General features: G+C 49.7%; 3 long non-coding RNA genes across 3 annotated transcripts; all 3 read right to left on the bottom strand.

The window, feature by feature from the left end:
• Positions 2,176-2,604, bottom strand: LOC109850389. The gene is made up of 4 exons (XR_002249413.1): positions 2,566-2,604; positions 2,427-2,498; positions 2,283-2,354; positions 2,176-2,213 (listed from the first exon to the last, which is right to left on the bottom strand). It is a non-coding gene; the product is annotated as an uncharacterized LOC109850389 (long non-coding RNA).
• Positions 2,654-3,176, bottom strand: LOC109850390. The gene is made up of 3 exons (XR_002249414.1): positions 3,024-3,176; positions 2,782-2,952; positions 2,654-2,685 (listed from the first exon to the last, which is right to left on the bottom strand). It is a non-coding gene; the product is annotated as an uncharacterized LOC109850390 (long non-coding RNA).
• Positions 4,107-4,394, bottom strand: LOC109850391. The gene is made up of 3 exons (XR_002249415.1): positions 4,354-4,394; positions 4,215-4,286; positions 4,107-4,142 (listed from the first exon to the last, which is right to left on the bottom strand). It is a non-coding gene; the product is annotated as an uncharacterized LOC109850391 (long non-coding RNA).

The raw sequence follows: 6,885 nt of genomic DNA, 5'->3' as shown, positions 1-6,885 counted from the left end.
CTTCGGCAACGGGAGATAGAATATAAAATTCTTCCTCTCTCGTTTCTTTTCCACCAGGAGATAGAATATGAAATTCTTCCTCTCCTCGGTCCTTTCCGATGCTCGGAGTGGAGATCCCACTCCCAGTTCATCATTCTGGATGCTCGGAGTGGAGATCCCACTCCCAGTTCATCCTTCCGGATTCTAGGGGTGAATATCCCACCTCAAGTTTCCTTTCCGCCTGAAGATAGAATATAAAATTCTTCCTCTTCGGCAACGGGAGATAGAATATAAAATTCTTCCTCTCTCGTTTCTTTTCCACCAGGAGATAGAATATAAAATTCTTCCTCTCCTCGGTCCTTTCCGATGCTCGGAGTGGAGTAAAATTCTTCCTCTTCAGCACCGGGAGATAGAATATAAAATTCTTCCTCTCCTCGGACCTTTCCGATGCTCGGAGTGGAGATCCCACTCCCAGTTCATCCTTCCAGATACTGGGGGTGGGGAATCCTCTTCGGCAACGGGAGATAGAATATAAAATTCTTCCTCTCTCGTTTCTTTTCCACCAGGAGATAGAATATGAAATTCTTCCTCTCCTCGGTCCTTTCCGATGCTCGGAGTGGAGATCCCACTCCCAGTTCATCATTCTGGATGCTCGGAGTGGAGATCCCACTCCCAGTTCATCCTTCCGGATTCTAGGGGTGAATATCCCACCTCAAGTTTCCTTTCCGCCTGAAGATAGAATATAAAATTCTTCCTCTTCGGCAACGGGAGATAGAATATAAAATTCTTCCTCTCTCGTTTCTTTTCCACCTACGTATTCGAAGTCGTAGCATTAAGTCTAAGGGAGTTCATTCCTTTAGCACAACGTTACATGCGGAACGGATTTCGACAATCCGCATGCTAGCCCGATTCAAACGGTGATCGGTAAAGGCATATCAAACCCGTTGATGGCTGGGGGTTTGCCAAAAATCCCATAAAAGAGCTCATTAGCCCGAAGGCAACAGACAAATCACAAGAAAGAAGCAAATGCGGAGTTTCTATTAATAGGTCAAGTCAAAAGCATACAACAAAGAGCTCATTAGCCCGAAGGCAACTGACGGCTAAGAATATGAGACTTTAAGCTAAAAAGTCTATCTGCATAACTCTGCTCAAGTCCCGCCTGCAGATCTGCTCGGGCAGATTCCTCAGAACAGCTCAAGATCTCCGCAGCTTCACTCTTCAACTTCATCAATCCCTCCTGAGTGGATCCGAACTCCTCGAGTACCCGGTCACGAGAACGCTCTAGTCCGATCAAGTCATCTGCGATAAGAACGGCGGATTCCTCGGCACGCTTCAAGGCCTCCTTCAACCTAGTCGCTTCCTCGCGATTCGAGTCCAAGGAACGGAGTAACTCAGCTTTCTCCCTATCCATCCTCGCCATGTTAGCCATTAGATGCGCAAGGGAGCTCTCGCGTGACTGAAGCTCACGCCCGACGGAAGATCTCAGTTCACGCCACTGCTCCATCCTATGCTCTAACTCAGAGGATACGAAAGAAGAAGCCCCGGTAACCTCCAGTTCCTTCAACTCTCGTATCTCTGACTCCAGGGCAGCGAAATCAGCAGTGAAGGAATCAGCCAGTTCCGGGTATCCTTCTTCCCTCATCATCGTCATGTGGCGAGAGAAGGAACGCCGGAACTGATCGAAGCCGCCTCCTCGGTGGAGAAGCTTCTCGATCAAGCCATTATACCAGGCGGTGAAGAAGCTGAGGTCCGTACGGAAAGCCTCTCCGTCAGGATCAGTATCGGCCAAAAGGCTACGGACACGCTCGTGCAAAGAAGATCGAGATCCTACAAGCAACAACTTGGAAGCTCAGTGAACTATCGAATATGAAAAGGAAAGTCAAAAGGCAAGTTCTGAACATACCGACACCAACAGACGTCCCCTCGGGTTGAGGTCCGACAGGCTCTGGGATAGCAGCAGAAGAAGGTACATCAGCCCCTGCAGGCGGAGTGCTCACACCACTCGGCAGAGACGGGGAGGCACCACTGCTATGAGGACTTTCAACCCCGGGGACTGTAGCAGTATCAGGCTGAACGCCTGGTCCTACAGTGACATTCCTATGTTAACCAAATGGAAATTTGGACAAATAAGGAGAATCGGGATAAGAAGGTCGTATGAATACCTGCAATCCCCATGTCCTCAGATGCAGCCGGAATGCCAAGAGTCATAAGAGTATCGGCCCAAGCTGCTGGTCCTATGATGACACTCTCTTATTAGTCAAAATGAAAATTTAGACGAATAAGAAGAATTGGGATCTGCATACCTGTAGATCCATTATCCGCGGGCATTTGAGGGATGCCAGGAGTCATATGAGAATCAGTCCTAGCGGCTGGTCCTATGATTGCACTCATTAGTCAAAAGACAGATAAACATAGGAAAGTACAATATCCCTGAATCGTATACATACCTGCAAGCCCGTCGCTCTGAGGCAAACTGGATATGCCAGGGATAGATACCGGGCTAACTCCAATGGTAGACGCTGCGATAATCAATCATTCATTAGTCATATGAAATATCGGGCAAGAGGGAGAAAATCAGATATATACCGGTAGATGAATCGTTCCCGAAGAATGGTCTCTCGGTCCCTCTGGAAGTCTGCTCAGCCAGCATGTCAGCTAATAAGCCGGCATCCGGCTTCGAGAAGCTTGGCCCCTCCATCGCAACATCTGCAGGGTAACCCAAATGTTGAAGGATGAGGAAAGCTCAAACGAGAAATCTTCCTTCACCTTACATAAGGAAAATGACATTGGATGCGGATATACCTGAATAAGGGATTGTGGGCTCAACATTATTTATCTGCTCAAGATCGATGTTAAGGTCGATGCCCAAAGACCCATCGTGAAAAGCGTCGCACATTTGTTGCACAAAGCAATCCATGTTGTCAACGCCAGGGGACGCCGAACCCGGTGGGAGTTCGCCCTCCTCGAAGAAACCTGAAGCACAAAACATGGTCACAAATCCCCAAAAGGTAAACAACCTTGAAGCAAGAGCAATTGAATGTTACCTCCCCCTCCATCGGCGGTGCTCCCTAAGTCCACTCCACAGGGACGCTGACCGTCATGGGACTTATGGGCAGTCTTCTTCCTCTTCGGGGCACCAACCCTCCGAGGACCATAGGGTCGAACATGCGCAGGCCTATCACACGTTTCAACGTGTGTAGGAGCTGAGGGCTCATGATCACCGGCTGTCCTACCTAAAATGACAATAGCCATTTCAATGAAAAAGAGCTGTCATTTATGGAAAATGAAAATTAAAAGAGATAGGACAAACCAGTATCGAAGTCCCCTCTGCCGGTATCCACGTCCGCATACTCGTCCTCGGAGTTCTCGTCATCATCACCCGCAGGGAGAAGTTCTTCTTCGTCTGAGACAAGAGATTTGGCATGCCCTTTTCTCCGCTTCTGAGCAAGCTCAGCTCTGCGACCAGCCATCATAGCAGCCCGGACCGCATACTCGGACTGCAACTCTGAGAGGCTCCTCGCGCTGATGGACTCATATGCAGAAAGGAACCACTTGCAGCTGAGGAAAGTGATCAATGGCTTACGCCGGTACGAAGGAAGAGCAAAACGGGCTCCAGTACAGCCCACCATCGTCCATAGCCACGCTCGAACGCCATCAATCAATCCTCCCTCAACCCGCAGGCTGCGGCTCGGATTCCCGACATACAGTTGGTCATAGCCGAATTGTCGAGCAAAGCGGCAAGGGAGATAAGGCTCTATGTGGCACTGGTTCTTCACCCGAAGGACGAGATAGCCTACACGGATGTTCACTAACCACCGGAAGCAACCAGCGTCAAGAACGGTCCGGTCACTTCTAGGTTTCTCCTCATCAACCAGCACGTCGCCATAGCGACCTGAAAAGTGAGGGAAACACTTAAAGAACTCCCAACTCTTGCGGACCCGGAGCTCTCGCTGAACATCACTAAATTTGCTCCCAAACCATCTGCTCTGCTCCAACAATTGCATGAAGGGGACAGGGATGTCAACAACGCTGGGGGCCGACATCAAGTCGGGACGGTGAAGAACGAGCCACGCCATCAAATATGCGTAAGGGAGCTCAACCTTTGGGCAAACCAGCTCAGCTGATGGCAGGAGTCATATGAGAATCAGTCCTAGCGGCTGGTCCTATGATTGCACTCATTAGTCAAAAGACAGATAAACATAGGAAAGTACAATATCCCTGAATCGTATACATACCTGCAAGCCCGTCGCTCTGAGGCAAACTGGATATGCCAGGGATAGATACCGGGCTAACTCCAATGGTAGACGCTGCGATAATCAATCATTCATTAGTCATATGAAATATCGGGCAAGAGGGAGAAAATCAGATATATACCGATAGATGAATCGTTCCCGAAGAATGGTCTCTCGGTCCCTCTGGAAGTCTGCTCAGCCAGCATGTCAGCTAATAAGCCGGCATCCGGCTTCGAGAAGCTTGGCCCCTCCATCGCAACATCTGCAGGGTAACCCAAATGTTGAAGGATGAGGAAAGCTCAAACGAGAAATCTTCCTTCACCTTACATAAGGAAAATGACATTGGATGCGGATATACCTGAATAAGGGATTGTGGGCTCGACATTACTTATCTGCTCAAGATCGATGTTAAGGTCGATGCCCAAAGACCCATCGTGAAAAGCGTCGCACATTTGTTGCACAAAGCAATCCATGTTTCAACACCAGGGGACACCGATCCCGGGGGGAAGTTCGCCCTCTTCGAAGAAACCTGGAGCACAAAACATGGTCACAAATCCCCAAAAGGTAAACAACCTTGAAGAAAGAGCAATTGAATGTTACCTCCCCCTCCATCGGCAGTGCTCCCTAAGTCCACTCCACAGGGACGCTGACCGTCATGGGACTTATGGGCAGTCTTCTTCCTCTTCGGGGCACCAACCCTCCGAGGACCAAAGGGTCGAACATGCGCAGGCCTATCACACGTTTCAACGTGTGTAGGAGCTGAGGGCTCATGATCACCGTGGTGGCTCATGATCATCGGCTGTCCTACCTAAAGTGACAATAGCCATTTCAATGAAAAAGAGCTGTCATTTATGGAAAAGGAAAATTAAAAGAGACAGGACAAACCGGTATCGAGATCCCCTCTGCCGGTATCTGCATCCACATACTCTTCCTCGGAGGTCTCATCATCATCATCCGTAGGTAGGAGCTCTTCTTCGTCTGTGAGAAGAGATTTGGCATGCCCTTTTCTCCGCTTCTGAGCAAGCTCAGCCTTGCGACCAGCCATCATAGCAGCCTCTGAGAGGCTCTTCACGCTCATGGACTCATAGGCAGAAAGCAACCACTTGCAGCTGAGGAAAGTGATCAGTGGCTTACGCCTATACGAAGGAAGAGCAAAGCAAGCTCCAGTACAGCCCACCATCGTCCATAGCCACGCTCGTACGCCATCAATCAGTCCTCCATCAACTTGAAGGCTACGGCTCGGATTCCCAACATACAGTTGGTCGTAACCGAACTGGCGAGCAAAGCGGCAAGGAAGATAAGGCTCTATGTAGCACTGATTCTTCACCCGGAGGACAAGATACCCAACACGGATATTCACTAGCCACCGGAAACAACCAGCGTCGAGAATAGTCCGATCGCTTCTAGGTTTCTCCTCATCAATCAGCGCGAGTCCGGGGCCCAATGGACTTCTGGGCACGGCGGAGAAAAGAGCGAAACTTGGTCCCCGCGGGAAAAGTTCCCTCAGCACTGGCAATAGTGTAAGATTGAGCCTCAGTCTTCTCCAGCAACTCATTAACCGCAGAAGGGGGCAATATATCTAGCTCATGAACAGACTCGTCGGAGTTACCCTCCAAGTTCTGGAACAAATAGCAGGCAAACTGTTTCAAACTGACCTGCCTCTTCCTCTTCGCTTGAGGAGAAGTCTGAACCAAGGAGGTGTGATAATGACAGGTAAGATCCCAGAGAGTGTCATACATGTCGGGAGTATCTTTCTTCATACACTCCAGCTGTTGGTTCGAGGGGAAATACTCCTGATACGGACAATCTCCCATCGGAAGACCCGAAACATAATGCATCTCATGCAAAGCTAGCCCTAGCTCACCACCACTGGTCAGAAAAGTGTTGCTGTCAGGCATGTAGGTCTCCAGCAAAGCCAAGAAATGGCGACAGCTGACTGGGATTCCGTACATAGTAGCTCGTATGGGCGCGTACAACCCATTGCTCTTCAGATCCCTCTCCCAGCGCGCTAAGACGAAATCAGTCATGCGAGCCCACCACCCTTTGGCTAGTGAGGAAGCCCAGCCATAGCATCTGTGTTCTGGTGGAGGTAACCGTCTCCCCAAAAGAGCCAGACGGTTACTCACAGTAGAGGCAGTTGCCGACACCTCGCCTGGGGGTGCAGTGTCAAGACCCATAATCCCGGGTCGAAGACCGCGAACATCATGATACCCGTTAGAGCCAGGGGTCTTGTGGTGAGTAACATATCCGCACTGAACCCGCTCAGCATCTTCAGTAAGAGGCCAAGACATCTGTCTGTCAACGGCCTGCCCCTTCAAGTGACTGAAGGAATATTGGCGTGGAATCGAAGGGATGTACAAACAAGCTCCACCATCAAAAGTCAGCCAGTGCTCCTCTTCAAGAGTCAATATAGCGGGGTCCTCAACATGATCCCCGAACAAGAAGCTCGGCTTCTGTAAAGCCTGAGTAGAAGTAGAGTCAGCGGTAAAGGTGGCATCTGTGATAACGGAAGAACGGTATGCGTCATCACGTGAATAACGTGGTAACATACACCGACCTATAAGGAGTAGGACGACACAAAATCGCCCCAATATACCGGAAGACTTGATTTGGCTAAGCAAAACAAGTCTCAAACCTTACCCTCCGCGAGAGAGGTATCGGTTCTTCCTTCATG

Source organism: Asparagus officinalis, chromosome 7 (genome assembly GCF_001876935.1).
Source record: "Asparagus officinalis chromosome 7, Aspof.V1, whole genome shotgun sequence".
Classification (NCBI taxonomy): domain Eukaryota; kingdom Viridiplantae; phylum Streptophyta; class Magnoliopsida; order Asparagales; family Asparagaceae; genus Asparagus; species Asparagus officinalis.
Note: the sequence above shows the minus strand (reverse complement) of the source record. Positions and strands in the feature narration are given on the sequence as shown.